The sequence below is a fragment of the Mustela nivalis genome (genome assembly GCF_964662115.1).
Source record: "Mustela nivalis genome assembly, chromosome: 3".
Lineage (NCBI taxonomy): Eukaryota > Metazoa > Chordata > Mammalia > Carnivora > Mustelidae > Mustela > Mustela nivalis.
The window spans coordinates 124,619,628-124,641,336 of NC_139022.1; the positions used below are offsets into that span (position 1 = coordinate 124,619,628).

A 21,709-nucleotide genomic window follows, 5' to 3' on the forward strand; every position below is an offset into this window, starting at 1 on the left:
TTGGGAGAAGCTGAAATGATGTAAGCCTTCACTTGACATGAGGTGTTGTTAACACAACAACTACTGAAAAGTAATCTAAAGGCAATAATCGGATTGTGTTGAGGGTGCACAGAATCAATGTTCGGTTGAACCAATCTAGCAGAGATCACTAGTTGCTGGCCTTTCTTCAGGTTCTCCTCTTCTGCTTCAATGCACAACTAGATTATCTTACACAGTTCCCTTTGTAACTAGTTGTGACTGTATAATTGAGATCTACCAATAGAAAGGGAGCAGAAGTGATATGGACCCTTTCCAGGCAAAACCATACAAATCTTTTAGATACTCCTTTTTCTGCATAATGGGCCAAAATGAAAGTGATCTTGGAAGATATATGTTGAAGATGGCAGAGTTTTTATCAGACTGGGTCTTTTCTTCCCCCAGAATATTGTGAAAGAAAACCACCCACTGCTAGTCACTTGCCTACTATTGTTATTGAGGAATAAATGATGTCTTTGAGCTCTTTTACAACAGTAGCTGGCCTACCTTACCAAATACAACTAGATTCCATCATACTTGTTGAACTATATCGAAGGCTAATATTTCCCCAAGCTTTGGGCTCAGCATCTCCTCCTCCTCCTTCTCCTTAATACCTTTCTTTATCACCTTTGGCACTTCTATTCTATAGCTTTCTCAGGTTCTCCAAAGTTTTCCCTAACCTCAAAGAGGATATTTCATAGCCCTCTAAAATTTCCTCTTTTGTGTTTCAGAAGCATGGAGCAAATTAACCTTGTGAACTCTTACTTGAGCAGATGCCAGGAAAACTCCATCACACTAGGCCCTGAGAAAAGGCCTGACCTTGGCCCTGAATACATTTTTCTACCTTGCTTAGCTTTCCTGAGCAATCTTTGTTGAGAATTTTTCTGTATTTCAAGTGTAGATGATGTTTTTTATCTTTTGTGATTCTAAACTGAGATTTACCCAGGAGCATAGTAGGTATTCAAGTATTTATCAAATATTATTTATCCTTTAGTTCCTCAAGAAGACAGATAAAGTTCCAGTGTTACAGCTTTGCACATTGGGACAACATTATACACAAAGCAAGCTAACAAACGAAATCTCGAAAGTTTACACAATGGGAAAAGAAGTTCAGTTGCCTCACTGAACTATGGTCCCAAGTCTGTATGATTTTCTTAATCAAGCTGAAAAATCTCACAGGTAAAATTCACCTTTTATTAAGATGAGGTATGTCCAGATGCTGAGCCATTTTTTGGCACCGGTGGAGAATGCAAACTGGATATCATAAATTTGCTCAAACTGGTTAATCTGGAAGCAGTGAGAGAGCCTTATCTTGTGTCCGTTCCTCATTAAGAAAAATTAAACAAAATACTCCTCGTTGGCCCCTCCCAATTCCAAGTGAATGAAGGACAGAATGACAGTAAAATCCTCATCTAAAAGCATAGGGCATATATACTATTAGACATTCGCATGCATTTTCATTGTTTTAACCCCAACATTTTTACCGCTAATGTTTGGGTTTGTGGATTTCCCTATAGAATAGTGCTGTTTCATTGTTTTACTCATATAGCTTTGGGTGCTATCACTTTTCTTGAATTTAGTTATTTTTTTGAAACCAAAGAGCCCCCACAACTGAAAGCAATTGCAAATATACAGCCAGTTCTCGTGCTTCTATTGCTCCATGGACACACGAAGCTGGACCTCAGAATTAACTTTTACAACATATTCCTTTTCCTTCCAGATGCCATAATCCTCCTGAATATATTCAGAATATAAAGATTCTAATCATCAGCACGGTTTCCTATTCAGGGATTTATAACACCTACAAGCTAAAGTTGTATTCATAGAGAACGGTCCCCATTCTACTTTCATTTCTCAAAGTTTATTCTTCTTCAAAAGAGAGAACCAATTTGCCTCAATATATCACCACTTGGCCAAATAAACTTAAAACTGTCCAATCAACATAACCTCTCAAGCAAACAAACTAGGAATGGGACTCATGAAAGAAATATGGTTGGCATTTACATCTATCACTACACTTCTCAGATGCTGTTCACTAAATCTATTCACTCAGCAGCATTCTTAGATGCTAAAATTTTTGTATTGAGATGCACAATACGACAATCAAATAACAGGTCAACACAGTAAGCTTTTACAACGCAACAGCTTTTCAGCAAGACACGTTTCTCTGTACAGGGACTTGCCACAGTGCAGGAACAAGTGGAATGGAATGGTCTCGTATTTCAGATCAGAAAGCAGAAGTGTGCAATACCCGTCAGACTCCCCTCACATAATACTTCCATCAAATAAAACCATCTGGATGCCATACTATGTATCAATGCTGTGCAACAGAATATAATGGGAGCCACAAATTCAAGTCACACATATAATGCTACATTTTCTGGTGGCCACATGAGAAATTTAAAAAAGAAACAGGTGAAATGAATTTTAAGAATATATTTGGTTTAACCCAACACATCTCAACTACAATAATTTCAATATGTAACCAATATTTTAAAATTTGTTAGTAAGTTATTTTGCATTCTCTTCATTCGCACTAAGTGTATAAAACCTATTGTGTATTTTATACTCACAGTGCATCTCAACTTGAATTAGCCATATTCCAAGTGCTAAAAAGCCACATGTGGCTACCATATTGGATAGTCAACTTTACGTCTGGGAACTTCATGTGCTACTTCCCTGGAATGATCCTCATTACCACTTAATCCTCTATTTAGTTAGCCCTATCCACACTCAGAGCTCAGAATTATTTATTCAACACATATTTATTAAGTGGACACAATATTCCAGGCAGCGCTCTAGAGTCAAAGATAAGGAATGGACAGGGTAAAGTCTCTCTTTCAAAGCATGGAAGTACGAACAGTTACCCAGAGAGGCCTGGCCTGATTCCTTGATAGGACTGGTCTCTCTGTCATATGCCATTATTGTGTACACTCTTCCTTCACAGGATGTTTCCCAATTTAAATCGTTTGCCAAATATCAAACTTAAAAGACAGGATCCATGAGAGTAAACATGACGTCTCATTTACTGCTGCATCCCAAAGCCGCCCCAGCACACTCTGTACCTTGCAAAGAGTAGATGTGCAAAAATACTTGTAGAACATAAAGTGGAAAGGAGGGAAGAAGGAAGGAAGACAGGAAGGAAAGAAGGAAGGAAGGAGAGAGAGAAAGAGAAGTGGAGAGATATACAATGGTAGAAGGTGAGGCAACTCTATCAATGACGTTCATTAGCTAAATGGCGCAACCAGCTGCCATAATTCACCACTCTCTACCCTATTTATATTCAGCCCTTTTGAATCCTCCCAAGCTCCACAGAACTGGTTACTTTATACCTTGTATTTCATCTGCTATTTTCCTGGATTTACTTCAACAATGCTTGAAGTTGTGTCCTAAAGATATGTATGAAGGGGCTATATATTTTCTAGCCACACCAGTAAATTTTGAAAAATTTTTTATCTAGTTTATATGGTATCATATGCATTCAAAAGAAGCTAGCTCACTGTCACCACTGTCATCTTGCCAAGGTTCAGCAGAATGGTTATAAGCGGCTCATGCCTAGCTCTAGTTACAGGGATAAGCTGCTATTTCCTTCCAGGGACCTAGTCGTTCTTTACTGACTTAGTCAATTACCAGAATTTCTTTTTAGGTCAGTGATTTATTCATTATTATTTGTTGATGGTATTGTTTTTTGCTAGAACATATCATCTATGCATATTAGGCGCTTTCAATTTTATGTATCAGTCAAAAACTTCAAAACATTTTATGACATATGTTGGGTTGTTTCATCTCTGTCCCCTAAATCCATAGTTTACTCATTGCCTCATTTATGTCAGCAATCTATAGATTCAGCTAAGTTGGTTGATGATGAAACTCTTTGCAGCCCTCTATCCCCAACCTTTCTCTAGGAAGGTCAGGGGTTTTTGAAGTGTGGTCCAGGTACCAGCAGCACAGCCATCACCTGGGAACTTGTTAGAAATACATATCTTCAAGCATCTCCCAGACATACCAAATCCGAGAATCTGGGGATGCGGCCCAGCAATCTGTTGTTTTATGGAGCCCCGCAGGGGAGTCTGGTGTACAATCTGATGCAGAGTTTAAAAAGCACTGCTCTCAGCCAACCTCTCACCCTGTGCTAGGGTATAACATTATCAGAAACAGAAGTGAATTAGCCCACTGGGCACTCAGTTTTGGAAATGAAATAGGGTTTCATGATAGAGAAGTGTGTTTAGAGAGCATATTTAAATCTTGGAATGATAAAAAGAAATAAAACTATAAACTAAAATGAAATATACCAAGAATGGCACAAGCATTTAAAAAAAAAAAAAGACTTAAACTCTTAAATTGAAAATCCATCAAATTTCATTGTAAAGAGGAAAAGAAGTCACTGGGGCTATTTTAAAATCTACAACATTTCTGAAGTCAGATTCCAAGTTGTCTTTCAGTTTTTGTTTATAGTATTTTTAGATCTCCCTCTGCATGCTATGTTTTCTATTAGACATACTGCCAACTTTTTGTATCTGTCATCTGGTTTTGAAAATGAGGTTTCTCATCATTTTTTAAGCATTTCACCATTTCAATTGTCACACTAATGCTCGGTACATCTGGAAGTTCCTATGATAGGATGGATTTAGAATCTACATTTAAAAGCGTGTCAAATAATTACCAATATTTAATTTCATGTTCCTTCGGAAAAAAAAAAATCCATTAGAGGTTCTACAGCTCTTCTTCCGTGCCATCTCCTAAATTAAACTTCATATTAAAATGACTAGATTCTAGGATTTCTCAGGCTTTACATTTTCAAATTTAAATTCAAAAAAGCAGAAAGAACGGATACGGAATGAGGTGATTTATCCCAAGGGTTTGTTCTTTTTAACTATAAGCTAAACCGAGAATCACAAAGGGGAGGGGAGGGGAAGGATCACATGAGTCGGGCTGGCATCTTCATGTTATTTTCGTATGTGATTACATATTGCTTTGGGGTTTCTATTTCAAGCACTAGTCATTTATATTTTCCTCCAATACAAATACAAGAATACAAGTGTATTCTTGATGACTAGGATATTGTTCTAATTATTTTTAATAAAAATCATTTGGCACCCTTGAACTTTTACAGTGTTTCTCCAAAAGGTTCAAACTATTAAACAGAAGTATCCTTCCATCCCCAAACTGCAATATGACTTCAGAAAGTTAATTAATGTCACGTCTGGAAGGATTAGGCTGTGAAAGCGGTTTAGGACGGTAGCAAAGAGCATAAACTTGGGAGTCAAATTGCACAGGTATGGAGTCAGCTCTGCCACTTATTTGCCAGATGACCTTGAGCAATTCCCTAAACACTATGTTTAAAATTCATCATCTATAGCAAGTGTGTGGAAATTTATCTAGCTCTGGAATTATTGTTAACAAGGATCAAATAAATTAACTCGTGTAAAGGGTCTATCTTGATGTCTGACACATAGTTTCAAATACTTATGGATATGATTTTATTAGTTGGCTCATCTCTGAAATGATGCCTTCATAAGAAGTTCTTTCACCACATATTGCATGGAGCCCTGGGTGTGGTGCAAAAACAATGACTCTTGGAACATTGAACAGATAAAATACAATTTTTTAAAAAAATGTTTTTTCAGTTAGGGACAAGTTTATTAATACTTGTTGTCCTGGTGCTAGCTGATTTTCCATAAACTTGTCAAAGTGAGTTGATGGATAGGTTGCTGGACAAATTAGTGGGTGGGTCCATGATTAGAGTAGGGAGCTTTCTTGAGAAGTTGAGGATAAGAAGTACCAGCAATCATCCATTCTTATCCACAGGTACCCTCCACTTGCTCCCCTCTACCATACCCCACATCTCCAACACAAAACTACACTCCATTATACATACATGGGTGAGCAGAAATGTCCCCTCTGCTCAGGAACCTGAGGGCAACATGCAGTTCTCTCCTGACTACTTTCTCCACCAGACAAAGGGTGCCTTGTTACACCACGTGGAATGCTTGCCTTTGTTCCTTTGAAAACACTACCCTTGTTTTAACCCACGATATGTATCAATTTAACTTAGTCATTACACTTTATATTTTTCTTCTTAAATATACAGATATTTAGATATATATTTATAATATCATAATATGGAAACATGACAAAATATAATACACTATAAAGAAATATATAAAGGAAAACAGGTGGCCCACAATTGACAATAGTTCAACTTACGATTTTTTGACTTCATGATAGTGTAAAAGCAATACATATTCCGTAAAAACTGTACTTGGAATTTTGATTTCTTTTCCTGGGCTAGCGATACACTGCATGATACTCTCTCCTGATGCTGAACAGTGGCAGCAAGCAGCAGCTCCCAGTCAGCCACACAGTCCCCAGGATAAAGAACCTATACGCTTTCAACCATTCACATTTTACTTTCAGTATAGTATTCAATAAAATACACGAGATATTCAACACTTAGTTATAAAGTAGGTTTTGTAATGGATGACTATGCCCAACTGTAGGGAAATGTAGGTGTTCTGAGTACATTTAAGTGGACTAGGCTAAACTATGATGGTTTTAGGTTAGGGGTATTAAATGCATATATATGTTATATATAATATATAAAAATAAATTTAAATATATATTCCTTCATATATTATATATTTATAAACATATATATAAAGTCCATAAAAGCAGTGAACTTCCATTGTACAAAATACTGTGCATAAATATATGGATATTTCCAATCTTACATATAAAGTAATACATTCGTGCAAAATTTTGGTAACCCTCTCTACATATATTTATTACAGTTTATAGAGGTAACAATAATAACAATCTTTTCTTTTTCTCTTGAGTCCTAAACAAATTAAGAAGCAGTTAAAAGCTGCAGAGTATTAAATAGGAAAACCTATGTCTCCACTCCCTTCTAGACATAGAAAAAAAGAAATCTTCCATATCCCGGCATCTAGTTCCAGGAACCAGTTTTATCCCTTCCCAACCCTTGGTGACTCCTCGAAAGACTAACTCATCTAATTGGTGAAAACAGGAAAAGGAAGTGAACAAGGGGAACTCTCTCTCCGGCCATGCCAGGGGAAGCCTGGCATTGTTTGGGTCTACCTATGGTGAAGCGCCTGGGTTTCACTGGGGGAAGGGAAGTTCATGGGGTGACAAAGAGTGTTATGAAGGTGGTATTCTGAGCTCCATTATCTGGCTCTTTTACAGCTGGCTTCTACCTCAGTTTGAGAGAATAGAATGGGGTTACACTTTGGTCCTTTATATGCCCTTCGTGAGATCCAAATTACTATCCTACAATATGCCTGTCTCTTCATATGTTGCGAATGTTTTCCCATCATTAAATATTCTTTCTTCCATAACACCATCTTTCATTTCTGCTCAACATTTTTATTACATGATGCCTTATATCCTATTGAGCCAGGCTCTTATTATTAGATAATTGGGATTTTTAAAAATTAAGTTGCTATAATTAAGTTTGTAAATAATACAAACATACAGTATTCTTTTTATACCATTCTGTTCATTTACTGTGGATGAATTCTTAAAAGAACACTGGCTAGGTCAACATATGTGAACATATGAAATATTTTTTTAAAGTACAGTGTAGAGTTGTCATCCAGAAAGTTTAGATTATTTTATGCTTCCCTTACAAGTCAATGAGAGTACCTGTTTCCTTGAACACTTACCAGAGCTAAGGAATGGAATTAAAACAATGTCGTATTTCACTTTTCGAGATCTTACATGCTTTAGGGAGTGGAAAAAAGCCAGGGTGCATCCTTTGTTTGGAAGGCACTGTTTGACTATAGTTTGCCCAAGTGTGAAATGCCATATTTCCTTAAATCAAGTTACCTAATCTCTTGACATTAACAAATATTAGCATTTTAAAACCTGTTTTGAAATTAAGACAAAAGCAAACATCATTGCTAATGTACATCTGAGGGAGGAAGGAGGAAAGAAACCATGGAAACCAGCAGAGGAATTAAAATGGCAAGGAAGAATTAGACACCAGAATAGAACCAGCAATAGGCCCGATGAGGATTTTAATTGGAACCAATTTGACAAGAATTATAAGGTGCTCCTTCGCATTTTTCTTTTTCTTTCTTTCCTTTCGGTCATGCTTTTAGGAACCCTTGATAAATCTAAGCTCCACTATACTTTCATTTCTCTTAAAACTCCTTAGAAATACTACAGGCAGTTACTACACACAAACACAGCTCAATTTTTAGGCCACAGGATGGCACTCTGGGTGCATACAAATGATGCAGTGCTACTCTCCCCTTGGGAAAGAGGTTCTCTGTCCCTTGAGAGGTTCTGATAGACATTCTTCCTTAGCCCTAACTCAAACTCCAGCACCTATCCATGGGAGGAGGAGTTTCTAGTGACTAAGATTTCTCCATTCCCAAAGCCCAGGGTTTCTCTTGGGTGTTTGTCTCCACATGTCAAATACTGGCAAGGGGCTTCCTGGAACACCTAACCTCTTAGGCTTCTCATTTCCTCGAAGGTTACGCCTATGGAGGGTGAGAACTTTCCTCACTAAAAGCATATATATCCCTGACATGAGCACATCAGGAATGTAACCACTTCACTGCTTATGGATCACATAGTAAAAATGCATTTCCATATGGTTGATAGTTCCAAGCACCAAAAATAGCAGTGCTGTTTTTCTTTAAATATAATTAATGTTCTGTTGTGTGTGAGTGAGGTTAACATGGGATAAATGCAGTTGTACAAAATTCATACAGAATTTTTTTTTCCATATTTGGACAATTGAAGTTGTCCTTATTATTACAGGTATCATCATGATTATTGTTTATCATTAAAATGTGATACAAAAAGAAAAGCATCCCTGAGCTTTAAATGTTAAGACTACTGATATAATCATCAAAATGTTAGAAGACGTAAAAGATGACATAAGTCCCTGGCAGACAAAGTGCACTTAACTAAATCTTTAGTAAACTATATAATAGTAAAAAGATTTAGATTAAAATCACAATTGATTTCCACTGACAGAAAGAAAGGGGAAGGAGTTACCAGGCAATCATGGGGCATGGGGAATGGATGATAAGGAGACAGTATGGGTGCAAAGTGAACTCTTGTCAAGAAATTACCGGAAGGGGCACCTGGATGGCTCAGTGGGTTAAGCTGCTGCCTTCAGCTCAGGTCATGATCTCAGGGTCCTGAGATCGAGTCCCGCATCGGGCTCTCTGCTCAGCAGGAAGCCTACTTCCCTCTTTCTCTCTGCCTGCCTCTCCGTCTACTTGTGATTTTTCTCGGTCAAATAAATAAATAAAATCTTTAAAAAAAAAAAAAAGAAATTACCAGAAAATAATTCAATATTTAAAATAGGACAAAATGATAGGAAGCCTTGAATGGCACAGAATGAAGGCCCTGGGCAGGGATGTTGTGCGATGGAGACATGGTTTTAAGATCAATCAGGTACCTGTGGAAAAAACTGGGTTACAAAAAAAGAGGTAAAAGCAGAGAGCCTGAAGACACAGAGGTGTGTTAGAAGGATCCTGCAGGTGACTAATGTAACAAGGGCTCAGGCCACAGTGGGGGCAGCGGAAATGGAGAAAAATCTGCAGGTTAGAGAGATACTGGGAGAAATATGGACTGTCCTGGCTAGGTGACTAAGTGACACTGGTAATGCAGCCTTCAAAATCACAACTTCAGATAGCCTAGCATCTTGAATGAACACAACTTCCAATCCTCTCAGCTCACTACAATAATTCTCTGAGCTGATCTCCAAGGACCCATTTTTCTTAGTCTGTAGCCCCCTTCAGGCTTCATTCCTTTTCCTGCTCCACTAGAATAATATCCTCAAAAATAGCCTCAGTTCCCTTGTCCTTCAATTTATTTGGCAAAACCGTGGATAAACACAACTAGCCATCAGGTGTTTCCCACTCCTACTGGATCCAGGCACATTAACAATGATGGGTCTTACCCAAAAGACAGAAGGATGTAGGGATAAATCCACAAGACATGGTCTTAAAGTATCCAGACATTTTACTACATTTCTTTATTATCTTCCATCTCTACCCTTAGCAACTACAGTAAAAGCATTTTCACACCTTCTCCTTACTTTTATCTGATCATCTGGCCTCATTCCCTTTAAGAATCTCTAGAAACTGTGAGAAGGGAACTTCATTTCAAATCTAGATACTAACTGGGTCTGCACTCATTTTTTCCCTGCTCTTTGATTACAATGAGAAAAATTTTCTTCCTTCCATTAAGAGACAAAACTTTTACATGTGCACAGGATCTGAGTCCTGTTACTCCTCAAAGATTTATCTTTTGCAATTTGGTCTCACATTCTATAACTGATAGTTCTCACTCACATATGAACATAATCTAGAATATCATTCATTTAGTTATCAAAGGTTTGATGAGTATCTACTATGCATCAGGTGTTCTATATGTCAGGGATAGATTAATTAAAAAGAAAAAAGAAAAAAAAAAAACAGACTGGGGGAAAAAAAATTCCATGGAGTTCTAGTCTCTGCTAGTGCTAATTCAAGTCTCATCTCAAAACAAACAAAACAAAAAATAAAAATAAAACGGTCCAATTCCATTACCACAGTTTTCTTCAGCTACCAACCCACACTGAAGTCTACATCTAGAAGAACTCCTTCAGAGTTGTGGTGTACATCTAATGTACCCACTCTGTCATCGTGCAATCATTTTCGGTCCTGCTCCTATTCCCATCACTCCACTCTATCTCTTCCAGCTCAGGTCTCAAAAGATACCCATGTTGCTAAATCCAACCACTGCTCTTCAGTCTCCAACTCATTTGACCCCTTGGCAGCCTTAAACTGTGTCGTCAATCCTTTTCTCCTTGAAACACACTTCTGACTTCTGTTATATCACACTCTTGCTGGGATTCTTCCAGTTCCTTTATTAAGCCAATGTATGTAATTCTCTCTGTGTGCAATGCTCATTCTTTCTCTTAGTCAGCCTATATGCTTCCTACTTTTCAGGACTGAGTTTACATATCTCTTCTTCCAGGAAGTCTTTTCTACCTACTTGTTTTAATGTGAACTCAATTTTTATTTCATGATACCCTATCTGCAACCAGAATCTTTGTCAAAATTTGTATAAGTATGTGCAAATTTGTTTAATGCTTGTAAGGAATAAGACTTTGGATTTTTTTTTTTTTTAACATTCTATACCAACCTTATATTACTAATCTGTCTAGTAATGGCATTGTATATAATTATATACCTAGTGCCTGATATATAATATAACAGTAGCTAAATAAATGAACTAGGTATTTTGCTCCCTTTTTATTGGATCATGTTTGAGATTAAATGACAGAGTCAAAAGTAACTCCTTGTCTTTTGGAGTGAGTGAATAAGAAGGAAATTTTCAATGAAATTCACAATACAGGAAAATTTGGAAGAGGACTTGCTCCAGGAGGAAATACTGTGAACCATGTGCGGGACAGGTTTCATTTGAGCTATCCCTGAAACATCTAAAGGAAAGGTAGAGCACACCGATGGAGACATGTGGTTTCTTCTTAATATACACTCTACCCCTTTTCCATTGTGTAGAAGCCACAATATTTAGTAGTTTGGCCTCCCCTCAAGCAATAAGCTACTTGTGTTACTCTCTTTCCCCCTTGTCAGAGATTTGTGAGCCCAGGTCTAAGCTAATTGGTACAATACATTCATTCAGTGGCTCCAGAATGAATATGAGGCCCAACCCATCAATAAGTCATAAAGAGAAGGTTTTTTAAGACATATGAGAAAAGTTTTCTTGTTCAAAGAGCAGTAAGAAGAAATGTGCCTTCTCTCCTGTTGAAGGTGAGGGAGGAAGCATATAGCTTTAACTGCTACTGTTGATTATTCTATGCACAGCCAAAGGAAAGCCATGCTGGGGAAATGCCAATGTATAGATAACAAACCCAGAAGACAGTAAGAGCCTGGGTTCCTCTGACATCACGGATGGCTGGGTCAATAAACCCTGAAGCCTCTATCTCTGCTATTTCCTGTTATGACCCAATAGACTTATTAATAATCTATATCCATAATTTTTTCTCTCCTTTTGGGTGAAGACTTCTTAATTGAAACACATAAGGCAAAGGCTTTGGAAAATCAGTGGAAGTAAAACTAAGAAAATGGACAAGTTCATTCCAAGAATAGTATCATTTTAAAAAAAATAGGGAGGAATGAAGCAACAAATGAGCTAGTACTATATAGAAAAAATGCTTAATAATTAGAAAGAATAGTATAAATAGAGACAAGTAGGGCAAAAAATAAAGGCCACCTATCAAAATTACTTTGTTACCTATCCTGTTCTTTAGAGGAGTAATGTTGGCCATATTATTCAATCATATCAGTACAATAGTATGTAAGAGAAGCCCCAGTGCCAGAAAGTAAGCATCTGTGCAAATGTATTTTTAGAGAGAAACCTCAATAAAATTCTAATAAGGAATATCATGAATAAGTTCACTAATTTACCCATGAATAAATATGATGTAACTTTTCTTTTAGTTTTCAACTGTTTTACCACTTATTGAAAGATATCCTTTATTCTAGGTACTTCCTAATCCTGGGTCTAGGCAACATGTCTACCCTCAAATCACTCACAGACTCCTAGTAGAGGAGACAGACTAATAAAAGGCATACAATGGTCTGTTTAATCTTGAGACAAATGTAGTTACAGATATGAGCAGTCTGGCAACCATATTACCCAATGTTAGTGGAGGTGGGCCACATGAAGAGAGTCTGGAGGAAATAATGCCTGAACTGTATGTCTAAGGAAGAACAGGCAGAGGGGAAAGCAAGTTCTTGGCAGAAGGAACAAACCCAGTGAAATGAGAGATGCATAATATAGCTCTGGGGTATGAAGTATGATTCTTGTATCCTGACCTGGATTCTACCTCTCTGGTTGAAATCAGTACTCTTACCTACTGCCCCCTCAATCTACAAGAGACCAACCAGCCGAGTCCAAATTGGAAAAGAAAGAAAAAAGTGTTAGTTATGGTGTTCTACATTACCAATTACAGTTAGCTAAATGAACATGACAAGACATGTTTCAAAGATACCTTGAAGATAGCAGATCTTTTTGTTTTTATTGTGAAAGGCAATGACTCAGACACCAGTTTCTCTGGGATTTATTTCATCTGCTTATAGGAAAACTTACAAACTTAGGCACATAAGGCTATTGCTTTGTTTAGAACCAAGTATGCAAATACTGCTGTCTAATTACATTTTATAGACCTCAATACAATGCACAATGGGCCCCCAGAAAGGTTTCTCTCAGACTATCTAATCATAAGCAAATAGCAGCCTCTTTTCTAAAATAGAAACTGAAACAACTGAAGCAACTTTCATCTGTGATCAAGAACATCTTTTCCTGATCAGTGGAGTAAGAATCCAAGCTACTTGACTATTTTTCATTCTTCACAGGCTTTTGATACCTTGATTAAGACAATCTGTTAAATCCCAATTCTTACTATTTCAGTTGCTGTCTTTCCTGGACCTCGGCAATCAAAAGGAGGGAAGGCCAGTTCGCCTAGTTATTCCACGCAAGAAAGTGTCCAATTTACAAAGGTAGCTGCTCTATGCATGTAAACAGGCAGAACTAGGGTGCCTGGGTGGCTTAGTCAAGTTTAAGCTTCTGCCTTTAGCTCAGGTCATGATGCTGGGATCCTGGGATCAAGCCCTGCAATGGACTCTCTGCTCGGTGGGGAGTCTGCTTCTCCCTCTTCGACTCTCCCTCCTTGTGCTCTCTTTCTCTCTGTGTCAAATAATTTTAGTATATGTGCTGCCAAAGCTAGGACTCTCTGTCAAATAAATAAATCTTTCAAAACAAAAAACATAGGCAGAACCTAACCATCCCTGGTACAGAAAAAAACATTCCCTTGCAAATCTCAGAGGCTGAATAATTCACAGTGTCCCTCCATAGCTAATTCTTGTCTTCAGGATAATCTAACTTTGGAGAAATTCTCCCTTAGGTCTAATCTAAGCTTATCTTCATAGATGGTAATTTCTTTTCGTATCAGGGAGACTAAAGGAAATATTCTATATGGTGAGATTTGAGGCATGATAACTGAGAGCTTGGTCCCAAAATATCTCTCCTACTAATTCTATCATATCTCATAGGACCTAATCTCCATCAATGATATGATCTACCATTACTTTGTAAATGACTAATAAAAAATGTTGACAGTCAAACTAGTGCTTTATCGCTTATTTTTTTTTAACTTACTGGAAGACCTCAGAGTACCTGGGTAGCACAGTCAGCCAACACTTGGTTTGGCTCCGGTTGTGACTCGGAATCATAAGGCAGAGCCTCACATCTGGCTACACGTTCAGTGCAGTCTGCCTGAGACTCTCTCTCCCTCTCCCTCTGTCCCTCCTGTTCATGCTCTCATGCTCGCTCTCTCTCTACCTCTAAAATAAATAAATAATTTTTTTTAAAAAAAAGAGAGAGAAAAGAAAGAACTCCTACTACTTATTTAGACACAGATTTTTATTGTATCATTATTTTGTGGCAAATATTTTAAAAACTCCTAACACTGCTTCATATATGGAATCCCACTCTTTAGAATTTTTTTTTTTTTAAATTAAGAATCATAAATATCTGTGCTTTTTCACACAGGGAAATTCTCTATGCTGGTAAGTTGATGAGTCGGCATTTCCTAATACAGAGTTCCACCACTGGTGATTCTCTTCTCAGCTATTAACATCCATTCTTTAAGGTTTATTGTTGATGCTTTTCTTGATCATAGGAGAAGGTTTTAAATGGGAGATTACGAGACAACAACTAAGACAAATGTTCCCTTTTTAAATGTTCCCTAAATGAAATGTCAAGTTGCTGCATTTAAATGCAGTTGGCGGGGCACCTGGGTGGCTCAGTGGGTTAAGCCGCTGCCTTCGGCTCAGGTCATGATCTCAGGGTCCTGGGATCGAGCCTTGCATCAGGCTCTCTGCTCAGCAGGGAGCCTGCTTCCCCCTCTTTCTCTGCCTGCCTCTCTGACTATTTGTGATCTTTCTCTCTGTCAAATAAATAAATAAAATCTTAAAAAAAAAAAAAACAGTGGGTTAAATGCAGTTGGCAATTAAATTCAACCTATATTACTGATAATGCACGTGACTTGATCAAAGTTTTTTTTTCATACTTTATGTTTTTATTTAAATTCCAGTTAGTCAATATACAGTGTAATATTTGTTTCAGGTAGATAAGGCTTGATCAAAGTTTTCACCATGTTTATGCTATGACAATTCCATTGCAGTGGTCTTTAGCCAAGTGATTAAACGCTGCCATCAATTGTTTCAGGAATGTTAAAATGTAAAAAATATAAATTTCTTAAAACTGATAAAATATGGATCTTCCTTTGGAAACCACTTATTCATCTGTCTATTGACTGATTCAGTCATTAAAAATTATATTTAGTGACATCTACTATGTGACAGGCACATTAAGAGTCATAAAATGATCAAGTGGATGATTTGGTTTCTCCAATCAGAAACTCAGGGATCTAAAATTATATACTGTTATAGTTTGTGGCCTAATCATAAATAGGAGTTTCTAGTTTCTTACAAGGTGTTTGTTGATCAAGAAAAACCCTAGGAATTACAAGAGAAATTTTGCTATTCTGCCAAGATACCATCTACCCCAAATAGAAGAAATAATAACTAGAGAGGTTTCTCGAAATAAATAGATATATTAATCTAAGATACTGTTCACTTAGGGCAGAGAAAGATCAAAGCAGGCAAAACTAAGTGAACCAAGGTATCTCTACATTCAGACTGAGAAAGAGGCAGACTGGGTGAGAGAGCCAAGCTAATACTAGTGATGTGGAAAGGGACTGGAGGCATCCTAACTTTCATCTGGATGTCCCTGTAACTTCTGTTAGTATCCCAAATTCTAGAACTCTCTTGCCTGTATCTAAGATATGAACCACTTAATCACTATATTATGCACATTCCTGGATTTGGCACTCCTGCCTACTTTCTGATATATTACACTATCACCACAGAATCATCAAATGGACCTCTTCAAAGGACTAAAAAGAATTATAGAATTCTAAAATTTAATCCAAACTTCAGACTGTTTTAGAAATAGGGAAATTGAGGCCCAGAATGCGAATTGCCTAAGAACAGTCAGCTTTCTTCCTGTTATATATTCTTTGACAATGAAGTCAATTGATTATTACAATTCCAGTGTCTTTCAGCTACTGATTCAATGACAGCTCTGTCTCAGATATTCCTAGACAGCAACTTTTTATTGTTTATTCTAGAAATGATAGTAATTTGTGGTTCACTGAGCTGAATACTTGAACACATACATGTACACACTCACATGTGCAGAGACACACAGATCACTTTTGAACGTCAAGCACTATCTTGGACTTAGATGTATGAAAGAAAAAATGATAATTCTCTTCTTCTTCAAGGCCCTGTGCCCTGGAGAAAAAGGAGAGCATGCCAAAAGTTCATGTAATTATTAAGATGTAGATAAGCTACCATGTGATACTTCCTCTGCTGAAGCAATTCAGGGATAATCTCAGGGAAGAGGAGATGCCTGAACAGAAATAACTGGAAGTTTATAGTGTAAGAGTAGAAAGGCTGGTGCAATGGACATCTATGGATCTTGTCTAGATTGTGGTCTTTCCTACTACCTCTAATAATGACAACTTCAGTTTCCTGAAAGACCTTATCTTTCTCTCACTCTTGTTCCACGATTCGCCCCACCCTTTGTTCAGAGCCACACATATGACAGGCTCACCCATCAGAACATGCCACTGAGCTGACCACAGGATTGGTTTAGTAATGGATGAAGACTTTAGTCAGACTAATGAGACTTGAATCTGGAACTTTTACTACAACAGATGTGAAAAAGAGCAGGTGTTTTGGGTTTTTTTTCCCCCTTGTGTTACCAGTAGAATAGATTATAATTTGGAGCAGATGGCAGCCATCTTGTAACCATGAGGGAGAGACTGAAAATGAAGCCATTACAAAGAAAAGCAGAACTGACAGATGGAGGGTGAGATCACTACCTGATAAAAATCATTAGAGTATCTGGATACAGCTGTGTCTGAAACTGTAATAAACCTACCTCAAACTTTTTGGTTGTGTGAGTCAAAAGCTTTCCTTTTTTACTAAGGCCAGATTTAATTATATTCTGTTTTCTCCATATAAATGACTCCTAATAGTGGGTATGTGTTAGGCAATGCTTATGAGAGAAGATCAATTTTGGGGGAGCCAGAGGGTAGCGTTATGAGCTGAATTATTTCCCTCAAAATTCACAAAAATGTTGAAGACTTATCCCCCAGTACTTCAGAATGTAACTATATTTGGAGATAAGGTCTTTAATGAGGTGATTAAAGTTAAATGAGGTCATTGGAGTGGGCCCTAATTCAACATGACTGGTGTCTTCATAAGAAGACGAGATGAGGGCGCCTGGGTGGCTCAGTGGGTTAAGCCGCTGTCTTCAGCTCAGGTCATGATCTCAGGGTCCTGGGATCGAGTCCCGCATCGGGTTCTCTGATCAGCAGGGAGCCTGTTTCCTCCTCTCTCTCTCTCTGCCTGCCTCTCTGCCTACTTGTGATCTCTCTCTGTCAAATAAATAAATAAAATCTTTAAAAAAAAAAAAGAAGACGAGATGATGACTCAGATATGTACACAGAGAAGAGCATAAAATGACAGCGAGACAGTGACATTGGTATGCCAAGGACAGAGGCCCTCAGAAGAAACCAACCTTACTGACACCTTGATCTTGGACTCCTAGCTTCCAAAACTGTGAGGAAATACATTTCTGTTCAGTCCCCTAGAGTGTGGTACTTTGTTAAGGTAGCTCTAGCAAACTAATAGAGGTGGTTTTCCCAGGAAGAATGATTGTCATAGATAAAGGATCAGGACTGTCAAAATGGGTAGATGGAGTAGGGGGTCAAAGATGAAGGTAGAGAAGGAATAGTGTAAAAGTATGTTCAAATGGATGCCAAAAATAGACACAGTGTATATGTCACCTTCATAACGATTTGGTTCTGTGTCATTCTTTCTTATACACATCTTTGTCCATGATGGAAGACAAGCCACACTGCTTAGTTTTTAGACACTGTGACTCAAGTCTTCAAATACTTACTTGTTTTGAAATGTATCAGGGACCCAATTCTGCTAAATATAAGCAATCCTTCCTGCTAAGTTTAGGGAATAAGCTTCTTTCACAAGAGCCCCACAATTGTGATGTGTAGTCTGATAGAAATCTGGCATTTTCAAGTTGGTCTCTTCAAGTAGCCTGGCTTCTAAGAATTGGGTTATTGTTGATTTTTGCTTCAAAATGGTATGTGGCTCTATTTTGTCTGTGCACAACAGAGTACTGATGAAACAAAGTATAGTCTGGCCTTTAAACAATGATGACAAAAAAGCCTCAATTGTTGAACTTTCAAAAACCTCCCAGCCTCAAGAACATGCTCTTCACTGTTGCTGTAATGAAGTCCTTTAGCTCTGGGAGTTAGAAGAGTAAAAAGTGAAGCTAGAGGAAGAGAAAGAAGAAACTTCCGTTTGAAACAGAATTTTAAAAATTGTATTTGTTTGCCCTTAGCTTGGGTGTGAGGACTCATTACAGACTAAATTCTTCATGTTTCATCTGGATACACAAAGACAGAGCTAGAGCTGGTAACTCTAGGGAACCAGTCTCCTGTGTTATTTCCAACTCTCCACTTATTAAAGTTAGACCAATGCTATTTTCTCTGTACTGTGTTCTATCAGAGACATTTTAAAGTGCTCTTTACTCGCTTGATAGAAAGCATCTGGGCATTCTTGAGTGTTTTCATGGATTTTTACCCATGCTCATAAAAAAACCATAAGGATCTTTTTTTTTTTTTTAAAGACCATTTCACTTCCTGATATAATTGTTTATTAATTTTCAGATCACTCTATAAATCATGTCCTCCATATCAGGCTGTCATACACACATTGAAAGGTCTGCAGAATAACAAAACAAACAAACAAAAACAATAACAACAAACTCCACCCCCCCCAAAAAACTTAGAAATTATGTTTCCCTCTCATAATCATTGATGCTAGCTTTCAATCTAGCTGCGGTATTTTCTTCTGATTCACTATAAAAAACAACCCTTTCTAAATGCTTTTTATACTGAGGAGAAAAATGAAATCAAGTGCTTTCTTATCATAATAAGTGAATGCATTATATGTTAACAAGCATTTTCTTATTTTTATAATGGAAAAAATTGTTAAGTACTATGTCACTCTCCTTAATTGTAATAAAGGAGATTTGCTTTCAGACTGAAATACAATAAACTCTGATAAATAGCAGTCAATCCAAGGTGGGTTGAAATCCCAGTCAAAATGCTGACCCTCTTCATAAGTACATGTAATTTTATAGATAGGTCAGGGATTTATGGCCTCCCTAAAATATATATTTCCAATTGGTTTCCTGTTTGATAGCTTCAGACACTGAGCTATAAATGGAAAAAGAAGAATGAAGAAAGAAGAAAGAAGAAAGAAGAAAAAGGAGGAGGAGGCAGAGCAGGACATTGATGACAAGGGAGACCAGGAAGGAGGGGGTGTTATTTTGCTAAAACCCATAGCTACACATACAACAATTCGGCCTTCTATTTTAAAATAAAGTTTCAGTCAATTTGCATGAGCAGGCAGCCAACTGCAGTTATACTGACTTTTAGAAAAATACTTACCTAATTCCTATACAAACAGCAAGGTCAAGATTTTATGTTCTACCTTCTCTATCAGGCTTCAAACCCCAGAGCCAGGAATGATGCTCCTGAACTCGTAAGAGTATCTATTCCTGGTGCCACTGATTTGGCACTTAGCAAAGGCTACCAAACTTTGTTAATTATCTTTTTTATGTACATGTCCTGTCTGTCCAAACAGCTGACTCTTTTGACTGGAAAGGCAGTATCTTAGAGAACACTTCATATCTCCACCACACAGCCACGTGTTTTGCTAGAGTAGTTGCAACATATGTTTTTGGATGATGGTGATGATGACGTAGTAAAGGAGAGGCATTATGCAATGTGCCCTGTGACACAAAGGCATTTTGAACATTTTCTGCTATAATCTACCATCCAGCTGTGCCATAGGAACTTAGCACGTGTTTGGTCAATTTTAAGCAATTTTCTTTCAGTCCAAGTAAGGTGGTATTCAGGTATTGAACTAATTCACATTACAGTTTTGTTTATAGATGTGGGGTTTGATTCAGGGCTCGATCCCAGGACCCCAGGATCATGACCGTAGCTGAAGGCAGTTGTCAGTGGCTCTCCATCCTGGCTTTTTATCAACATTGCCTCTGAAGCTTTATAAAACAAAGATGAGAGGGTCCCATCCAAGATCTAAAATACCAAAATATTTGGAGATAGGATCCAAAATCTTCATTTTAAAAACTATACTGATAATTCTGATGTGTGACCAGGTTTGAAAACTATTGAAAAACTAATCAAAGACTATTTTCTTGCCAATTATAGCCTTTTTTCCCCTTTTCTCAACTTTTTTTCAGACTTTACACACTAATGAAATCATGCATGAACTAATAGCACATGCAAAGAAAGATCAAATGGTTATAATTTATATGTGAATAAAATATTTAATAAATATTTAAATCATTAAACATGTGAATGAAATAAAAATATGTTAATGAACTATTTCTGCATTTGCCACACTGCTTTATCAAAGATTTGAAGCAGTTTTCAAAACAATTTGAGAAAAATAAAACAAATATTGAGGGAAGTGAAGCTGAAGGGATATAGGGGTAGAAAATAAGCAGCTACAGACAGACATGAGGGCAACGTTTGCAAACTGGAATGGAATGCATAGTGTCCTGTTAAAGGCATAAGGCAGTGCACGAATTTAGTTAAGTCTGTGCTTCCTAGCAGCCAAAGCAAAGAGAGAAATACAGGTGCTGTACTGTCTCCATGAAATTAAAGCGGTTCACTTTTCCCAAACGCTGATGGATCCTTATAAAAAAGAGAACTTATAACTCTGGTAGGCAACACATCCTACGCAGTCATTCCTACAACAATAGCATAGTTTCTTCCATTATTTCTTAACGTTTCTATCAGTGTAGTCTGCTGGCACAATGACAACACAAAATTTTGCAGGACTGATTCGACAAGGAGCCTAAACTGTTCAATTACTCTGGAAGCAAATTTTAGAGAAGGATTGTCTTTCAGTTAATCTTCTATAAATATTATTTCCTATGGCTGTATTTTTGAAAATGATTTGTAAAAGTTTAAGACTGTCCTCAAACTCGGAGTCTGTTGTGTCAATATTCTCTACGGCTAATTAAAGGCATTTACCTCACCATCATCTGCGTAGAGGGATAGATCTGGTGTTTTTATTAAAAATAAAAATCCAAATTCACACACATGCTAGAGATGCTGAAACTCCATCTCTCTAGTGGCAACTGGAGAAGAAGGTTCTCTTTGAGGGGCACAAATTTTTCCTCAGTAAACAGATCTTAGTCATCTTTAACATTGGAGTAGTGTTTATTGTACAACCTAAAATTACCTAGAATTGAGCTATGTACTGAATTTTTCCTTAAATATCAAATTTCAATAAAAATATTCTACTATGTTTACTTTCCTTCCTGGCTTTTCAGATAGAAATCTAGAGGTGATGGTCACCTTCAACTGACCTACAATATCTGACCATGTTGTATATGTCTTTCTTTAGTGAGTACATTTACTCTGAGAGATTAAACCACAAGCACGGGA

General features: G+C 37.4%; 1 protein-coding gene across 2 annotated transcripts in view; it reads right to left on the reverse strand.

The window, feature by feature from the left end:
• TENM2 (teneurin transmembrane protein 2) overlaps positions 1-21,709 on the reverse strand; it is a 1,882,184-nt gene that overhangs the window by 967,837 nt on the left and 892,638 nt on the right. The window lies entirely within an intron of this gene.